We start from the raw sequence: 20,474 nt of genomic DNA on the forward strand, positions 1-20,474 counted from the left end.
ATATTTAGTATTTCAGAATCTCGTTCGTGCATTGAAGTGAAAATACTGTTCACCTGCAGCTCATCATTCTGAGACCCAGGTGTTGCCAGATTTCTGTCATTTGTTCATTAAGCCCGGGGCGGGAGCCTGCAAGACACTTACAAAGGCCTTCTTCTAACACTTTCCGCCGAATCTTGGTGTGCGAGAGTACAGACCACCATAATTTATGATCCTACGGCAGCGGGGTGGCTCTTCACGCTCCAAACCCCCTCCCTGGGCTGCAGCGACTTCTAAAAACACCGCTTGCGCGGGCAGGACATTGGATGTGGGGGCGGAGGGTTTCCAGACTTCGTTCTCTGGCCTTGAAGGTGAGGTGCAGAAGCTGAAGCCGACAGGCGGCCCCGTGGATTTCACTGCGGAGGGCCGGTGCGGGAGGGGGGGCCCACCTGCCTGCTTTCCGATCCCCTCCCCGCCTCCAAGTTTGGCTGGTAGCGGCCTCCACCAATGGACGCGGACCGAGGGGCTGCGGCGCGCGCGCGGAGGCCACGGGCGCCCGGTGGCCGTTGGGCTCAGCGGGCCGGTAGTGCGGCTGGCGGGGGCGCGCGCGGGGAAAGACCCCGCGGGCCGCGGCTCACGGGGCGGGCGCGAGCGTGCTCCGTTGGTGTGCGAGCGCGGCTGGGCCCCGCCCGCTCGGCGCGCGTCCCCGCCAGGTCTGCTCTCCTCCCCCAGCCCCGGGCGGACGGGGTGGATCCAGCTTACTCCCCTCCCCCGAGTGCCGCGGCGGCAGCTGGCGCTAAATGAGAGACGCTGACTGCTCCGGTCGCCGGGCGCTAGCCTAGGCGGTGGTGGCGGCAGAGCGTGACGCCGGCGGGTCTTTCCATCCTCCGAGGCAACGGCCGCGGCTGCACAGGTCGGTGCCCTGGACGCGGGCCCGGTGCGGAGTCTCGGCGGGCGGTGTAGGGGAGGGAAAGTGGGTGCGCGGCGCCCCCACGGCGGAGTTGAGCCGTAGCGGCGGCGCCGCGGTGAATGGCGGCGGCTGCGTGTGTTGAACTCCGGGCTGCGGCCCCGGGCTGCTCGTCCTCGGCGCGGGAAGGGGGCGGCGGGGCTCAGGCTGGGGGAGGAAGGAGCCGGGAGCACCTCTCTCCGCGTCTCCCTCTCGGAGTCAGGAGGCGGCTGTGGGGGCCCCCGCGCCGGTTCTCTGTCTGGGAGCCGGGGGCGCGGCGAGCACCCGAGCCCTTCTCGCCTGGTTCTTGCTCCTGGGTGGCCGAAGCCCCTGGCCCCCGCCCGCGCTGCCCGGCGCCCGGCAGCGCCTCCGCCTCCCTCCAGGTGAGCGGGCGCGGGGACCGCCGAGCCGGCCACACCCCCTCCCCGGCCGCGGTGTCCCCAAAGCCCCGCAGCTGAGCCGGCTGCCCGCGAAGCGCGCAGTCCCTGTCAGGGTGACCTGTTGCGGAGCGACCCACGGCCTGAGTCGCCCGGCAGGCTCGGACCCGGAGAGGCTGCTGCTGCGCTGGCCTCTGGCCGGGCGTGCGGCAGAGTGTGGGGTGTGGGGTCGGGGGCGCTGCCGGAGGTCCGGGGACTGCACTACTCGGAGCCGGCAGATTGAAAGGAGGAGATTCTGGACGGCTCTGATCAAACACTTGCAAAGCCAGGCTGTCTGTCTGCAAATATCCGGAATTCCATTGCAGTATCAGATTAGGTAGGCGCATAAACACCGTGCTCTAGAGGTAATTTGGGAGCAAGCCGAGCCCCGAGTGAGGCGCTTTTATCTGCAAAAGAGCCCTAAACCTGTGCGGTCCTGAGTTATCTCCGGGGCAGCCCCCCTGGACTCTTTTCCTGTAGCCGTGTGTTGTGTAGACGCAGGCCAGTTTCAGTGTACGTGGGCGTGTTTGGGAAGAAGCTGCGAGCTGATAGGAGGCACCTTGTACAAATGTTAATTTGTTTGAACTGGGAGGGGTGAGGGAGGAGGAAGAGAGGGCACTGGTGTTAGCTGTGGAGGAGGGGCGATGGCAACACGAAATTTCTGTTTAAGAAAGCGCCAAAAAGAAGCGTCTAATAGCCAGTGTTTCAGACCGTAAAGTAGGAAACCCAGGCAGCAGTCAGTTGAGCTTTATCTTTCATGTACCCAGGGTTTTTAAAGTGCGATGCTGTAATTGCTATAGAGAGCCCTTGTTTTCGAACCGGTGTTTTTATGAGTTCACTGGTGTTTTTCTGCGTTCACCCTCAGACCCACTCTTGTTCAAGTCTCTTTGGAGATGACCATCAGAATTTGGGAAACTTTTCGATCCTTGCAGATACAGTATTTGCGGTCACGGGTCATACCTTGCTGTTCATAAAAACCTGTTCCACCCCGATCGCTATGCTTCTACAGGTGTGTAGAATCACACATATAATTTTTGTTACTGTTACTGCTGAATGTCTTACTGTAGACTTTTAAGATTATGAACTTATCCAAACAGTATTATTTTAATAAAAATAACCTTTAACTTAAGCTTTGTAGGCATAAAGTTGATTGCCTAACTGCCAAGATTTGGAAAATACCTCTTTGCTTAAAGATCAAACATAAGGACATTAAGTGGGGTTTTTGAATAATTTCAATCTTTCAGTAATTTCCATTTTAAGCAGTTTATTTTCTTTTTAAAAAGTCTACTTTTGAAGTAGTAATATCTACCTTATTTTTCCATTTTATCCCACTTTTCTTTGAATTAAGAAATTTGGCTTTCAAAATAGTCTGGTAGACTCTGGAAATGTTGTTCACTTTGCCTGAATTATTCAGGATTGCAACAGAACTTTGAAGATGGGCTTGCATTATCAAAAAGAACACACCAGAATTTCCTGAGCGAAAATATAACTAAAGAACTGGCTTTGTGAATCTTCTGCGTACTTCTGTTATCCATGGGAGTGATGTGTTTGTGTGTGTTTATCTAGCACAGTTCTTTGTCAGCTTATGTCGTTACAGTTGAGAGAGTCGTTTGTAGTGAATGATGGAGATGTAGGTGAAATTGTTCTGTTGCAACTTCAAACATTTGAGCTTTTTTCCAGAGACCTAGTTCTTTCTTTAGTTTATTGGTTCACTCATTCATTTGCTCATTCATTGGTTGGTTCATTCATTCATTTGACACATATTTATTGAGTACCTAAAGAAAAAGGTCTGTGTCCTGCTGGAGCTTAAAGGGTAAATGGGCAAATCGTCTGCTACTTCATTGTCAGATAACACCGTTTAATGTTAGTTTAAGAAGTAAAATCTCCTCCGATGAGTTTTTATTTTTTTATTTCTTTTTTATCCTCACCCGGTGACATTTTTTCCCCATGGCTTTTAGAGAGAGAGGAAGGGAGAGGGAAAATGCAAGAGAGAAGCATGGATTAGTTGCCTACCATTGGCCCATACAGGGAATCAGTGCCTGCAACTTGAGTAGGTGCCCTGACTGGGAATCAAACCTACAACCTTTTGGTTACAGGGATGACACTCCAACCAACTGAGAGTCACACCGGCCAGGACACTGATGAGTTTGTTTGATTAAGGTAGTATTTGTGTTTTCTCATTCTAAGAATAGTAGAAATTATTACTGAGTGAACAAAAGCAGTGAGACAGTTGTTTTAAAACTATGCAGATGTTTATGTCCATTGGGTGTCTGGTTCCCAACTAAATCAAAATAAACATTCTGCCTGAAGTCAGGTGACACAGAGTTTACATGAGGTTCGACGACTTTATTCTTTTGGCTCATTTAAGTGAAACATCTGCTAAAAATATTTTCTCTTGGTGCATGTTTATAAGGGAGTTTAATTCTTTTTTTTAATGTATATTTTTAAAAAATCTTTTCTTCTGGCTGTGTGTGTGAGGGGATCATTGTCCCACCGTTCTTCCTTAGAGTCTGATAAACCACCGTTAATAGCAAAAAGCAAAAAGTTTGACTGACAGCGATCGGATTCCTTTTTGATTAAAACATGGCAAATAGTGGTGCTGTTTTCTACAAATTATGTAGTTTTTTTCATATATTATTGGCACTTAATACTTTTGGTATTTTCGCTGACAGGGCCCTAGGTGGGCATTAAGATCATTTCCATTTCAGAGGAGGGAGCGGACTTGGAGGTGGGAAGCACCCGAGTGGTGGCTCTTGCCGTGATGAGATGCTCTGCCCCTGCAGCGTGAGCACGGTGGGTCTGGGAGCGGAATAGCAGCGCACAGCAGCTGGGCTGCTCCTCCAGAAATCTTTAAATACGTTTTCGACCTTAAACTCAACTAGCAATTGAAATGTAGTTCATTGAATTTTTCTTTTTGTGAGTCAAACCTTCAAACCTATTTAAATCTAAAAGTACTACCTTTTTGCTGCATAAAAATGAGAGTTTGAATTTACTTCTAATGGTATAAGTGTTTTGAAAATAAGTGTTAGAGTCAACTCTACTTTTTGATTGAGGGTTTTCTTGTGCAGTGGCTGGCTTGGCATAAAGTTGTTGCTTCAACCTGAATATATTTTATAAGTTACTTAATTTTCAATGAAGAGATCATTCAAATAGCTTGAAACTACCTCATCCTGAGTGAGCGTCCTTAGAGAGTATTGCTTTACCCTATAAATTGTTTCTTTAAATGTGTGTCATTCCCATTGGTTTAGAGTCCCTCTTCAGTGAGAGAATGAAGGTTGGATATGATAAAATTTGCCAACTTTGGAATTAATCTGGAATCTGTCGATCAACATAATGAGTCTTTGATTTAGGAAAACTTAGGAATAAAACACCAGAATTTGAAATGTCTGACATCGACCTATTCTGTGCAAAGAAAAAAGTTTAAGTGTAAATTTACTCAGTCACATTCATAAGTAGTGGCTAGTTAAGGACATAGGAAGAGCATAAATCAGTGTTCATTTAACTTAGGTTGGGGGCACCTGGCAGTTTAAAAATGTCTGCCACCACGGAGCCCCTTTGGTACCAGCTCTTGAATGATACATTGCTTTGGAGTATGAGAGGCTTAAAAAGAAGCTCTCACCTTAAACTTAATGGATACCCTTCTGTTATTTTACGTATATAACCTTTTCTCAAGATAGATTTTCCTTTTTAGGTGATTTTTTCTTTTCGCTGATTCTTGGAGAGCCCTTTTCTGAAAGCTGGACCTAAATAGCATCCCAGTCACACTTTACCCTTTCCTGTATTTTTTCCCACAACATCAGTTTATCCGACATTATGGCATACATCAATTTATTATCTGCTTCCCTCTGGATGTGAGCTTGGTGAAGGCAAAGGCTGGATTTTACTCACTGTCGTTTGCATTCCTAGCACATAGAGCGGTGCCTGGCACCATAGTCAATCATATTTGTGGGGCGAGTGAGATAATTTGTGTTAAATGATACGAAAACCACTAGTTGCTTTAATAACACTTTTGTTTCTGACTTTAAATAGTACACCTGTGCAGTGAAAAAGAACAATTGTATCACAGGATGTAGAGTGAGAAACACCAGCTCCTGGCCTCATTGTCGTGTAGCTTTCCCTCCCGGGTCCTGCTCTCCAGCGCCCGTTTGCATGATTGTAGCTGTTTCCTCTGATACGGACTTTCATATTTTAAAATACTTAATTGTCAATTGTGGATACTGTCTGTTGGCTTCCTGCTGTGGAAGATGAGTCTGTGCTTTGGGGTGCTCATGCTACCTTGGACTTCCTCTCCTTTTATCTCCCAATATAGTTATAGCACAGTTTTGGTTAAATCTTTGTTAATCGTTTACATTGTGACTTTGTAAATATGTTCACTGTTGAACTTTATGGTATACTATAATTAAATCTCTTGGAGTTAAATTTTTTTCTTCATTTTTGTTTTTTGTTTGGTCTCCTATTTGTCTCTTTTTTTTTTCCCCTCGAAACTGTCCCCATAGGTTCAAACACATTAAATAATTGGTTGCTCAGTTTTGTTTTTTAATTGGAAAAGTGCGAGGGCTCTTAATCCTTTTGCTCCAGTTTGCACCGTGGCCTCCACCTGTGCACAGCACTGGCTCGCGCTAGCCCTTCACCGAGGTGGAGAGCTCTCCCTGCCTCGTCCCTGCATCCGGGCATTCCGCTTCCTCGATTTACACCTTTGTTTTGGTGAGACGCATGCCTCAGTAACTTTCAAGAAAGAGTGTATGAGAAGGTAAATACTACGACAAAGTTGTCTCTAATGCGTAACACACAAGTGATTGCCCACACACACAACACGTCAACCACAAAAACGAACGTTGTACAGAAGTACAATGAGAGAACGTAACAGATGCTATTAGATGTTTTCGGCCCAATTGGGGTGCACTAGACAGAATGATAGGAGGACGTGTGCAGAGTGAGTATCCAGGTATGTGTCCATTGTGACAGGTGCTCCCCATCAGGTCCACACACCCAGTGTCACCGCACGGGTTACCCTTTTTGTGGTGAAAACACTTCAGTTGTACTTTCTTAGCGAATTTCAGCTGTGTGAAACCGCAGCATCAACTTAGTGACCATATTGTACGTTAGAGCCTTGGGCTTCGTTCATCTTACAGCTGAACATCTGTACCTGTTTACCAGCCTTTCCCCATTTCCCTCAACGTATATGCCTTTGGACAGATAGCTGATTAAGAAGCACTTTCTAGTCTTAGTTTGGTAAGACTTTAAAAATATTGTAAGTATTGAGTTTTATCGAGTGCTTCTGTATTGGCAGGGATGCTCGTATGCATTTCCTCCATTAACCTGCTGATTGACGTATCACATGCACAGATCACCTCCTGTTTGTATTATTGGGTCCAACCCTGCTTAGCTGGGCTGAATTTGTTTTTTCTTTCCATACTGCTGAACCTGGTTCGCCACTGTTTACAGTTTTTTAAAAAACCTACATTTATCAGTAGATAAATTTATCAGAGGTTTATATGTATGTATTGTAGCCCCAGAGTTATGCTGGCTATATAAAATGAGTTATGAAACTTTCTCTCTTTTTTTCCCTGTTTTCTGAAATAGTTTGGTAACCTAGGGACTATGGGCTCCTTCAGGGAGCTGTAGATGTAATGTGGATGGTGAAAACTACAGTTTCTAGAAGAACACAGAAGAATGACCCTATGGTAGGCAAAGATTTTTTTTTCCAGTGGACAGGAAAAGTACTAACCAGGAAAGAGAAGACTGATACATAAAGAAGTACTTCCGTTCATTAACGGGCACCGTTAACAGAGCGAGAGGCAGGTGACACCTGGAAAAAGTGCCGGCACTAGTTAAATCAGACGGGAGACTTGGAACCTCAGTGTTTAGAAAATATATGTCAGAAGAGTACAGGTGGCCCAATTTTAAAACAACTGGGCAAAAGAAAGGAACATTTATCTATGTTTATTTCTAGTATTTTTATGGTTTAAACGTTTTCATCTTAATTCATCCTGTTTTAGTAGGATCTAATACTTGTCTTTTTATCCAAATGGTTAGCTGTCATAAAGATAATGGTGTTTTGAACAAGGAGTAACATACACAAATGTGTATGTCATTAATTTGTGTAATGACATACACGAATTAATTTTAGTCGGGTCTAGTCTAAAAATTACCAGTTGGCATTTTCTATTAAGTGTATAAACCTATAGTTTAATTTACATTGAAAGGATTGTGAGTGGCAAAACTACAATTTCCCGTTGCCTTAAATTTCTAATAATGCATTTAAATGTTCTTGAAATCCACCAACAATTTAAAATTTAGGTACGTTTTTTGGTGTGACACAAAGAGTGGTTCTAAGCCTGTGCTGAAAGTTGGCGTGCACCTGGGCAAGTTCCTTAATTTCTCTATTATCCAGCCTCCCTTCTCTGTCAAGTCAGCATAAGAGCATCTTCTCATAACATCATTGTAAAGATTAAATGAGCAGTGGAGTAAGCAAAGCCCTTAGCCGAATTAACTCTTCACTCTTCTGCGTTCGGGACCAGGAAGAGCAGGTGGAATCACAGCCTGGTTTCCCCCAGGTCTGGGCTCACTCCAGATCTCTCGGGGTCACTGGAGGGAATTCCTTAGACCACTTCCAGTCCCGACTCAGATTCCCAGGGTTTGCTCAGATCGTCTCTGGCTTTCTGGCATGAGCTTACACGACAAATCTGTATGTTTTCCCGTGCTGTTCTGAAGCTGCTCTTCTGAATGTGCTGAAATCTTTATAGATGTTAGGGTTTCGTAAGTGGTAGATGAGTATGTATTTTAGGTTTGATCAGTACAGCTTTTATCTGTAAGTCGTTGCTAGGATAACCTCTCCCGTGCTTTTAGTTTTGATTTGAGGATGTGTTTTTTAATAGGCTTGTATGGTTTAGATCCTCTCTCTTAAAGCTGCAGGGACAGGGGTAAGTCTAGTAAAAGCGAAGTGTTTGGGGAGTATCTAACGGATGAGAAACTCTGGTTTTGACTGGCTTCTTTTTGTCAGCAGTGTTTTTGAACGTGTTCTCTGAGCACAGTACTTGTAAATGTTATCACAGAAGTCTCGTGCATTGAGCACAGGCTGTGAACCAAGGGATTGCAGGTTCGATTCCCAGTCAGGGCACATGCCTGCGTTGCGGGCCAGGTCCCCAGTGGGGCCATGTGAAAGGCAACCACACATTGATGTTTCTCTCTCTCTCCTACTCCCTCCATTCCCCTCTCTAAAAATAAATTTAAAACTTTAAAAAATGTATTAAGAAAAAGAAACCATTTGTGAAAAAGTAAAAATGGAGATACAAGTACAAATAGTAAAACTTAAAAAAAAAAAGAAGTCTCGTGTAAGTCTTAGTCTTTAAACACATTTATGTCTTCTTGGTGAGAGACAAAATCTTACCCATGAAGCCACACTAAATAACCTAAGACCGAAGTACAGTTCCCTGAGAGGAGGCTCAGCGAGGGCAGGAACGGACAGTCCTTAGGGACTGTGTTCCATTTGGGTGGAAAGTAAGCGTGGGTATTGGGGAAGCCCGAAAATACAGCCTGCAGCTGTATTAGTCTCTCTGGTGTGCTCTGGATCGAAGGGTTTATTTGGAGTGGGATGCAAGATGCAGTTCCGTTTGACAAGGTGGGACCAGATTATTCGGCCCTTAAACACAAAGCAGATTGGAATTCAATTGATAGTACGTACTATTACTTTTAGCTTCTCACTGTTTTTTTCTCTTCTTGAGGCCATAGGTTTAAACGTTGTGAATGAAGATTGGAGGAAAACTGTCATCTCTTCCCCCTCCCCCTTCTTCTTCCTTCAAAAAAGCCTACTGGTTTTTAATGTTTGCAGTAATCTCCCCAGCGTAAAGGCTTAAACAACATTGATAGGGAAGTAATAGTAGTAAATAATAGTAATAAGTAACTTTTTCCTTTCTGCCCCTATGACTTGGTCTTAGCCAATTATGTAGCAGGAAGCTTTAAATTCAAAGCCTTCCTCTGCTATTGAGAAAGCCAGAAGTATAGGCTAGACGCCACCTGTGAGGCTTTTAAAGATCTCACTTGGAGCTTTGAACAAGGGAACTAGCGCAACTGGTGAAGCCTCTGTCTGCCCTTGTTTGTCTGTCTGAACGGTGTGGGTGTTGTGAACGGGCTGGAGAAACAATGGCAACACACCTCGCCTCCCTCCTGCTTCCATCCACTGTGACCCAGCAGGTGAAGCTGTAGGAGTGGATGGGTCCTTGATGACTAGTACTTTCTCTCTCTCTCTGAGCAGAACTGACAGTGACGGTGGGTTTTCCTTCCCTGGGCCACAGCACTGCTGGCGTAGTATGGTGGCCTTTCATTCACTAGTAGCCGGACCCATGGCTCCTGTTGTGCTTCTGTGACCCTGCACACGATGCAAACTCCTTAATGGCAGCCAGGATGTGTATTTATAACGCTGTTTCACTATCATCACTAAATAGATGAGTAATACTGACGAGGCTTTAGAGCCTCAGATTAGTGGTGACTGGCTGACTCGGTGCCCTAGACATTGTATTCTTCTGGCCCGCCCACAGGCCCTTTGGAGGAAATCTGCTTTCCCTGCGGTGCCCTGCAGAGGAGCTCTCAGTGGCTGTGTTTTCTTATTTTCTTTTTTACCAGGTAGAAGTACATTGCAACCGATTGGTCCAGGAATGGGCATTTTATGTAACGGCTACTAACTTGTAAGCCAGCTAACCATCTACGATTGCCTAGTTGGGGGAAATCGCAGCCATTTATAGGCAGCACAGAATTAATTTGCCATTGAGCTATGGGAGCTGAAACTGTAAGAATGCATTAGTGTAAAGGCCTGTAGAACTCGGGTTTAAGAGACGGAAAGTAAGGACAGTGGGAGCAGAAGCTGTGAGTTACAGAACTGATACAGGAGACGAGGAAGCTAATTGGTAACCAGAAAAGAACCTCTGGTCACCAAGAGGTTCTCTGTGCCTCTGTGCCAAGAGAAACGCAGAGTTCTCAGAAAAAACCACGTGGTCTGAGAGAGAACAGGCTCAGAGTGTGAGACAGAAAAGTTTGGTTTCTGGCTCTGTAGATAGTCTTCTCCCATTACGTGAGCACTTCTGTGGCTCCTGCCCTTCCAGAGCCTGCATCCAGCTCTTCCCCAGGAAGGAGCCAGGCTCGTGGCAGTAGATTCTGGCTCTTTCTCTTGCGAGGTGAGTAACCTTAGGCAGGTGGTTTAACTTTCTGTCGTTCCTCATCTGTAACATAAAACATCATTCATATGCTCTTCTCATAGGGTCGACGTGAGGATTAAACGGGATGATATATGGGAAGTTTTTAGGACCAGTCTCAGCACGTAGCAAATGCTCCATAAATAGCTTCATATATAATCCTATTCGGGGTCATTTAAATAAATTTCTTGCAACTAAAAGAGTCCACGGAGTTAATTTGCTTGCAGATTCCCTTAGAGCAGTGCAACCCAGTATGTGTGCTGAGCAAGCAAGATTATTTTAGGGAGTGCAGAGGGGATTTAAAAATACTGCCTTATTCCATGTGCATAATAGGACTTACTATTTATTGAGCATTTAATAGATGCTTGGTGCTATTCTAATCACTTTACCTTTAATAACTCAGTGGATAGTCCTAATACCCTGGTGAAGTGGGTACTATTGTTACCTTCATCTGAAAGATGTAAAAACTGAGAAACAGGGAAGCTGTTCATCGTGCCTGAGGTTATACAGTACGTAAGGGGCGGAGCTAGGATTTGAACCCAGGTGGGGTGGTTGTAGAGTTTTAGTTTTAAATGCCATTTTTTTTTTCAGGTCTAATGTTCCTTTTTAAATAAAACTAGGGAGAAAGTCTCCACGTGTTGCTGTTATTCCTTTTACACTTTTCTAATGCTTCTCTCCTATTTTAATATATAGCTCAGGTACAGAGACTTAGGTGGGCAAGATAATGATACGAGGTAGTATATTATTGTAAGTTTCTTATGCGATACGTACAGTGGTATGGTATTACTTGAAGGTAGACTATTGGAAAGTTACAAGACGTATACAGCAAATCCTAAAGCAATCCTGTTTTTAAAAAGGTTACAGGTAATAAGCCAACAAAAGAGGTAAAATGGAATCAGAAAATGTATTCAATCTGATTCAAAAGAAAGCATAATAATAAGAAAAAGAACATGAGGTAAATAGCAAGATAATAAACTTAAAAACCTAACCATTATCAATAATCGCGTCAAATGTAAATGGCCTAAACATACCAGCTAGAAGGCAGAGATTGTCAGATTGTGTAAAAAAGCAAGACCCACCCAGGTCCTTGCCTATATAAGAAGCACCCTTTAAATATAAAGATACAAGTAGGTTAAAAGTAAAGGATGGGAAAAGAAATACCATATTTACAATAGTTAAAAGAACGATGGAGTGGCCGTGTTAATATCAAAGTGGACTTCATTCAAAGCAAAGAGTATTTCTAAGGATGAAGGATGTCATTGCATAATGATAAAGAGGTCAGTTAACCAAGTGGACAAATAGTTCTGTCATTTGTGCCACTAATAAGGGAATCTCAAGAATACATGAAACAAAAACTGGTGAAGTCCAAGGCGAAATGGTTAAATCCTCAGTTTTAGTTGGAGATTTCCATACTCTTCTGGATATTGAAAATCACAAAGATACAGTGGACCCTAACAATACTGTTAATCAATCTGATCTTCCCAATTAATGTTTATAGAATTGTCCACTTAACAGCAGCAGAATGTCCCTCTTTACACTTCTTAAGTGCACACAGAACAGCTCCCACAATGAGCCATAATTTGGGCCGTATAACATGTCTCAGTAATCGAAAAGGATTGAAATCCTGTGTTATCTGATTACAATGGAATTAAGTGAGAAATTACCAGAAAATTAAAATTTGTTGGGGTGACATTGGTTAATCAAATCATACAGGTTTCAAGTGTACATTTTTATGATACATGATCTGTATATTGCATTGTATGCCCACCACTCAAAGTCAAATCCTCTTCCGTCACCATGTATTTGGTCTAGCTTACCCTTTCTTAACCCTTCCCACCCCTGTTCTCTCTGGTAACTACCATATTGTTGTCTGTGAGTTTCAGTTTTATATCCCACGTATGAGTGAAATCACACAGTTTTTAGCTTTTTCTGACAATAATATTTTTAAGGTCCATCCATGTTGTTGCAAATGGCAGCATTTCACCCTTTCTTACGACTGAGTAGTAGTCCGTAGGATATGGAAAATTTACTAGAAGCTGGATACTAATACAATGCTAACTAACCTATGGGTCAAAGAAGAGATCAAAAGGAAATTAAACAGTATTCTACACTGAATGAAAATTAAAACACAGTATATCAGATTTTGTAAGTTGCCACTAAAGCAGTACTTAGGGGGGAATTTATAGCACTAAATGCCTCTATTAGAAAAGAAAAAAGGTCTCAAATTAATGATCTCTAATTTCACCTTAGGAAATGAGGAAAAGATAAATGAAACCCAAGTCATTAGAAGAAGGGAAATGGTAAAGGTCAATGTATAGAAAACAAAAACGCAATAGGCAGAATCAGTGAAACCAAAAACTGGTTCTTTGAGAAGATCGGTAAGATGGATAAAGCTGTAGCCAAACTGGTTAGTGTCGGGGATGATGGGTAATGTCAGTGCAGATTCTACAGATAAGAAAGGGATACCAAGGGCATTATGAACGACTTCCTGCCTGTAAATTGTTTTCTTGTTTTTCTTTCTTTAATTATTTTTCAAGTACAGTTTTCTGCCTTTTACTCCCTTCCCAGCCCACCCCCCCCATGCCTATAAACTTTATAGCAGAGATCAAATGTGCAGATTCTTCAAAAGGTACTACAGGATTTCACTCAAGAATAGACCATCTGAATAGCCCTGAATAGAAACTGAATTGGTGACTAAAATATTTCCACCAAAAACAATAACAGAAATGATGACAAAACTCCAGGCCCGGGTGACTTCACAAGTGAATTCTGCTGAATATTTAAGGAAGGAGTTACACCAGTTTCACACCAACACTTTCGGAAAATTGCAGAGGTGGGCATGAGGGCCAGTATTACCCTCATTCGAACTAGACAGAGACATGATGAGAGAAGAAGACTACACCGAAACATCTCACATGAGCATAAATGCAGAAATTCTGCACTCGTTGTAGCAAACTGAACGCAACAGTTTATTTCAAACAGTAATATGTCGTGATCAGGTGGGGTTTATTCCAGGGATGTGAGGTTAGTTTAACATTTAAAAAGCATTCAATGTAATTCACACTGTTACCCATTTATGATCCTCTCAGTAAATGCAAAAAAGAAAAAAGCATTGGACAGTCTTACCTTCACTGAGCAAATTAGGATCAGAAAGGAACTTCAACGCAATAAAGGACATCTGCGGGAAAAAATTACAGATAGCGTCGTTTTAAAAGTAGAAGACCAAATGCTTTCTCCCGAAGACCAGGAATAAGACAGGGTCGTCTACTTTCCCCACTCCTGTTCCAGAGTGTACTAGGGGTTTTAGCCAGTAGTCAAGCAAGAAAAAGAAAGAAAAGGCATCTAGAACGGAAAGGAGGAAGTAAACGTACTTTTTTTTTTTTGAAGATGACATTGACTCAAAATCTGATGGAACCTGTGAAACTACTAGAACCAAGAAGTGAGTTTGGTGGAGCTGGGGGACGTGTGATCAGTCTGTAAATATCAGCACCCTTCTTTATACCAGCAATGAGCAGTCAGACTGAAGTATAATAGAACCGGTGTCGGTGACAGTGCAACATGTGCGAAATACTGGAAGCTACACAGCATTGCCGAACGCAGTTGAAAATTAGATAACACTTCAGTAAGTGGAGCAGTGTTCCTTGTTCATGGGTAGCAAGACTCACTCTTGCTGAGATGACAGTTCTCCCCAGATCGATCTGTTGGTGCAGTGCAGTCCTAGTCAAAATTTTGACAGGCTTTTTAACTAGAAATTGATGGGCCGATTCTAAAATTCACACAGCATCTGAAAAGACCTATAATGGCAAAAACAACTTTGAAAAAGAACAGCGAAGTTGGGGAGCTAATGCCCCCTGATGTCACAGTTATAAAACTCAAGGAAACAGCGTGGCAGTGTTGGCGGAGGGCAGGGATACTTCCAGTGAAGGAAGGCGGTTTGTTCAGTGAGGCCGATATCCATGGACAGGCAGGTGAATTTCAGTCCATATCCTTCACTGGATAGAAAAACTAAACCAAAATGAATCATAGACCTAGATTAAAACCTAAAATTATACAACTTTTAGACAAAAACAGAACATTTGTGATCTTGAGTTAGGTATTTTTGGTATGATTCCAAAAACACAATTCGTAAAATAGCACGTTGATAAAATGAGCTTCATCAAATTCAAAATGTTTGCTCTTTGAAAGATACTGTTAAGAGAATGGAAAGATAAACTGCAGAAAATATTTGCCAATCAAACATCTGATTAAGGATTTATATCTAGGATATATTCAGAACTCCTAAAAACTATTGCCAATGTAGTATAGAATAGTACTAAAAAAAAGACGAGCCTTGCCTACTGTTGGAAATGGTGTGAGACAACTGGAACTTACACTTTGCTATTGGGACTGTAAAACAGGCAGCCACTTTATAGAGGTTTGTCTCTTAAAATATTAAAGACCCCCCAGCTATTCCATACCTAGATATTCATTGGAGAGAAAAGACTTGTACACTAATATTCACAGCAGCGTTATTTGTAAGAACCACTAAAACCCAAATGCCCATCAATATATGAATAGATAAATTATTAATATATATCCATGCTACTTGGCAATAAGAAGGTGTGGACTATAAGCGCACGCACACATAGCAATGCAGTGAATCTGGAAATAAATACAGTACGCCGGATGAAAGGAGTCAGACTCTTGGGAGCGGCAGAATATGCTCACTCTCCTGGCGGTGGAGGTTTTGTCATGGATATGCGAGGTCTGCCCAGGAGAAGTCCAGCCGTTGTTAATATAATGAGAACAGTTTGCGCGGCATTGATGTAACCCGGCAGCCAGAAAGAGTGGACTGGAATGTGTGTGTGTGCGCGATGATTTCGCTGTACTAGTCATTGTGGGCGGTGGATGCCATTGAGTGAGCGTGTGTGCGGTGTGGCCACCACATTCTAAATGACTGAGCGAGTAGAACAATGAATCTGCATTAATTTTGCATTGAGCTTGAACATTCCTTCACGGGAACTTTTGGATGACTCAGAGGCTGCAGCTGCGGGCACCTGGTGATTGGCAGTCTTACCACGACAACGCACCAGCTCATGCATCATATCTCTTGTGGAATATTTTGGCAAAACATCAAATCACCCAGTTGACTCAGGCCCCCTGCAGCCCAAATCTGGTGCCCCGTGACTTCTGGCTTTTCCCCAAACTAAAATCACCTTTGTAAGGGAAGAGATTTCAGACTGTCCATGAGATTCAAGAAAATACGAGGCAGCTAATGGCAATTGGGAGAGCTGTGTGAGGTCCCCAGGTGCCTACTCGGAAGGGGACCAGGGTGTGTCTCGTATCTTCTTCAATAAATTTCCCTATTTTTCATATTACGTAGGTGGATACCTTTTGGACAGACCTCAGACAGGGGGAAAGAGGGAGAAGGAGGAGGAGAGAAACATCTAAGTGTGAGAGACACATCATCTCACATCCCTCAACCCAGGCTGCAACTCACAGCCCCAGGCGAGTGCCCCAACTGAGAGGGAAACTGGCCACCAACCAACTGAGCTACACTTGTCAGGGCTAAAGCTGTTTTTTAACAGCAATACCATGAAGATCCTAATATAGATATGAATTGATAAAAGATTTATGAAAAACTGCTTATATAACACACATTGTTACTGTATCTTTCACATGATTGCTTTAAACATTCACAAAGCAGGAAAAAATCTATTGAAATCCTGTTCTTATGAATCATTAAGAGGTTTAAATTACTTGGAACAGCAGTTCTCAACCAGGGTGATTTGGCCTCCCAGGGACATCTGGCAGTGTCTGGGGACACCGGATTGCCACAACTGTCGATGACATCTGGTGGAGAGAGGCCACAGAGACCACCAGGCAGCCTTTACTGTGCAGCAAGGTCCTTCTCAACAAGAATTGGTTATGGCCCAAGTGACGGGAGTGCCAAGGTCAAGAGCCCCGAGTTGGAATATGTAAAGTCACTTTAAGTACATATTGTTTGAATCCTGCGTTGAACCTATTGACAGAATAGAAATCTTTGGAGAAAATGTTCCAGACTTTGGGAATTGTCTGGGTGATGTGTTTATAAGACTTTCATTTTTGAAATAATTATTTTGGTATAGCCACCTGGAGTTGGTCTGTTTGGATATGTTGCAGTATTTGTTTTCATATCATTTGGGGGGAAAAAACTGTTAAAAACATCACCACTACTGCACACACAATTTCCCAACTTAGTCTAATAGAGGCCACCAGTGGAGTTTAATTATAATCGATGGACTCAAATTTGGTTTTATTTGCTTTTGAAACAGTTAGTGCTATTTAAAATCTGAAAATCAGAGTTAAGCTTCATTAACTTAAAACGCCTACCCAGGTGCCTGTTTGCCATTATTCCGCAAATAGGCCGGGACCCTGTTCTCAGAGCAGGTATGTCGGTGCTTTTACACAGGGATGCTTGGATCTGAGTATTGTCTTCTTTTTCCATTTTCACAGAGCCTGGGAGAGAGCAAAGGTAGATTTGAGTGGGACACTGAGGGGGAAGGACGAGGATTTGGATCGCGTGGAGAACACCAGCCCTTAGAATGTTGCTTGTGGGCAGCCGTGTTTTTCCAAACAGAGCAGCACTTGGAACTTCATACATTTGATTTGACGAGGAGCCATTTGCTGCTGCTACAGACGTGTCTACAGCTGCTCCCAGGGCCCTGATGCCCCGCGGCTGGATTGGTCCCACACAGCCCTCCCTGCACAGGACACCCCTCTCTTGTCCTGAAGGAGCACGTCCTGGGGTAGACTCAGTGTACCTGTTTTCACACCAGACCCGAAGTGGGCAAACTTTCTGGGAAGGCCCAGATAGTAAATACTCTAGGCATTTTTTTGTTTTTGTTTTTCAAGCTGTAAAGCCACTGTTGCACCTATTTAGGTCTGCCTCTGTGTGCTGAAAGTAACCATAAATAGTATAAAGGAATGGATGTGGCTTAATTCACCAAAACAGGGCAGGACTCAGCTGGTGGGCCATAGTTTGCTGGCCCCTGTTCTAGACCATCAGCATTTCCTCTTTGAGACATTCACTGGTCACTTCCCCCCTGGCGGCTGGTTGGTCGCACAGGGAAGAAAGTGGTTTCCTTTCCCCTTGCCACTGCTCCCCTGTACGGATGGCTTTTACTGATGGTGGTATGGAGTAAGTGAATGGCATGGACTTTAAATGGGAAGCAGAATCATAAGGCATGCTTAGTTCCTTTCTTGCTCACAACCCAATGTATGTGGCCAATAAATTATAGCAAGTTTACCTTTGAAAAGTCTCTGGAATTATGTTTTTAAAAATGTACTTACAGTCTCCTGGTTGGTGTAAAGTAATAACCTTCTTACTGCTCTTACTGCTTTCTCTCTCTAACCATCACCCGCCATGGGTGTTGCCAGTTACTTTTCCAAAATAAAGGTATTACAGCTTGCATCCCTGGCCTGTAATTATTACACTGTGACCCCCAGTCACCCGCAATAGTGGCTCTTAGACACTTACTACTGAGTCCCTTTGAAAACCATCTGACAGCTGTGGATTCAGGATAATTAACTTGTGTGTGTGTGTTGATTACATAGTTCTCATACTCGGGGGGAGAGCATGGCCCTAGGGTTCATGGTCTCTTAGTTAAGAAATCTTGATTCAGAGAATAAAGTGGTTGTTTCTTCCCATGCCATTGTAGGTGCTTTCTGCTCTGGCCCCAGTCTGTCTCTGCAGTTAATTGTCCCATGTTCACACACATGCACACTCACACACACATGTGGGGGGGGGTTGGCAAAGGATTAACCGATACTCTCCTGTCCTGCCAATTTCTTCCATCCTTAGCCTTTGTGAGTATTATTTCTTCTGCTAGGGATGTTCTTACCTTTTCCTCTCTATCCCCCTAATTTCTGTGCATTAAGACTCATCTCAAATATCAGATCTCTGTGAAGACTTTCCTGGCATTTCCTCTTTGATGGGCACAAGTAACTAGACATTTGACGGCCAGGAGTAGCAAATGCGACAGGTAGGGAAGCCTTCCTTTTTGGGGGGGCTGGGTTGCAGGGGAGGATGGAAGGCAGAAATTTCTAGGAAAGGTTTTTTGCTCTTAGGAGATACCCCTTCTCTTGACCTCTCAGAGCCTCAGTTTCCTAATTAGAACGCAGTGATTTTTATCTCAGGGGGCTGCCAAATAAATGAAGAACAGTGTTACAATGTCCACGACACTTTAGTGTTTATACAGGGAATTCTTTCTGTCTGGTCCCTGGGGGGCCCCAGACCTTAGGCAGCAGTAAGCATCTTCAGACACCCAATCATCTTGGTTCTCCATAAAATGTTCTAATGGAAAACCAGGCTGTAAATTTACTAAAACAACGTTTCTTGAAATCCTTCTGCTGAAATGATTTTAAGCTGTGTGGGTGTGAGCTGTAACTTGCTATGCAGATAGTTTTGTTGTTAAGGGCACTGTCACTTCCGGAAGGCCAGTGGGGTCTTCACTACCAGAGTACATGATGCTCTTTTTGCCTAGTCAGTTACTGATAGACTAGACCTCTGTCTTTCACAAACTGATGCTTGCGGTTTTCGTGATTCCCTGAATGACGCGGAGGGTGTATGACATCGGACGAGTTGTACCTTTGCCCACCACGCACAGCTTTGCTCCCAGTCCCCCACCCGGTAGGCACACACCTCAGCACAGCTTGTACAGTGACTTTTGTTCAGGCCTGTAGTCCTCCTGCTGCTGCACCCAACTCCTCCTGGTGCCGGTGACGCCGAAGAGAAGCGAAAGTAGGTCCAGGGAGGGGAATTTTGGGTAAATTAAAAAGTGTAACATCAGATACTGTGGTGGCTAATTCACGATGTAAATTAGTCTCCTCTGTAATTTGTATGATATTGCAAAGAAGTATAACTTATTTCAGTATCTTTAAAGTCATTAAACGGTCTGTAGGAGTAACAGCAATTTAATTCTACTCTAGTGTGAGGATTTTTCCAGATGTTTTAGGGCAAATCCCTAATCAACATCGAAGACCTGTTGTACTTGAAACTGTCACATAGATACTCACTTGTTGAGACTTCTGATCAATGGGGATGAATAATGCGGTCTCAGTGTTATGTATCTCCTTCCGAATAAAACTTCTAAGTTTGTATAATTTAATAGTCCATTTGTGAGGACTCTGACTTTTGATTGCCTACAGGTTCAAGTCCAGCCTCTTTTTTTTTTAATTGTGACAAACTTTGTCCTTTCTTTATACCTACTTCTCTGGGCAAGTTCCTGAAGCTTCCCTTCTCATGTACGTTCTGCCCTCTAATTAAACTGGGCCCAACCATCGGCACGTCCCTCACACAACCAGCTAATGGCAGGGACAAAGGGTTTTACTCTTCCAGCCTCTGTACACGCTCTTTCCTTTGTCATCTTGTTCACACAAGGAATTTTATTACAAGTGAAGAGGGAAACTAGATATTTCGCCCCTGCCACCCCGCGCAATTCCCCAGTATTTAAACATTTAATTAAGGGTTGGTTGGGAGAGGGTAATTTGGCTTTGCAGAAAGTGCTGAGGATTAGCAAGCAGAAGACTTGCTGGCGACCTACCCCTGCCCTTAGCTGGTTGTGTGAGCTCGGCTGCACCACATGGCCTCTCCTCGATCGCTGTCTCTGTGAAATCAGGGGACCGGATACAGTAGTAGGTGAATAAACTTACTCCCCTTCCCTCTCCCCCTCCCGTTTTCTGCCCGCCCCTTCTTTCCTTCTCAGAAGCACATGTGAAGGACGCCTCCCCGTCGCATTACAGAAAATTAATGCAGCCAGGCCTCTCCTCGGGTAGTGGGGGTGTGGGGGGGGCGTGTGCTGGGACGAGGGGGTGAACACTCAAGGGGGGGACTTGGGGGTTCCGGACGTACCCCAAGCTGACATGTCGGACGGACATTCCACCTCCTGAGTCACACTCGCCGGCACCACTTGTCGTGTTAGCAGGAGG

The 20,474-nt window shown here is 44.0% G+C and overlaps 1 protein-coding gene across 2 annotated transcripts in view; it reads left to right on the forward strand.

Annotated features, from left to right (window-relative positions):
• Positions 1–800: 800 nt before the first annotated feature.
• Positions 801–20,474, forward strand: part of RALGPS2 (Ral GEF with PH domain and SH3 binding motif 2) — a 120,996-nt gene continuing 101,322 nt past the window's right edge. For both annotated transcript variants that reach the window (XM_053663704.1, XM_053663705.1), the window contains exon 1: positions 801–889. The gene's annotated coding sequence lies outside the window, so the exon portion shown is untranslated. The remainder of the gene's footprint in view (positions 890–20,474) is intronic.

Source organism: Artibeus jamaicensis, unplaced genomic scaffold, assembly GCF_021234435.1.
Source record: "Artibeus jamaicensis isolate MK-2021 breed Jamaican fruit bat unplaced genomic scaffold, CSHL_Jam_final contig_327, whole genome shotgun sequence".
Lineage (NCBI taxonomy): Eukaryota > Metazoa > Chordata > Mammalia > Chiroptera > Phyllostomidae > Artibeus > Artibeus jamaicensis.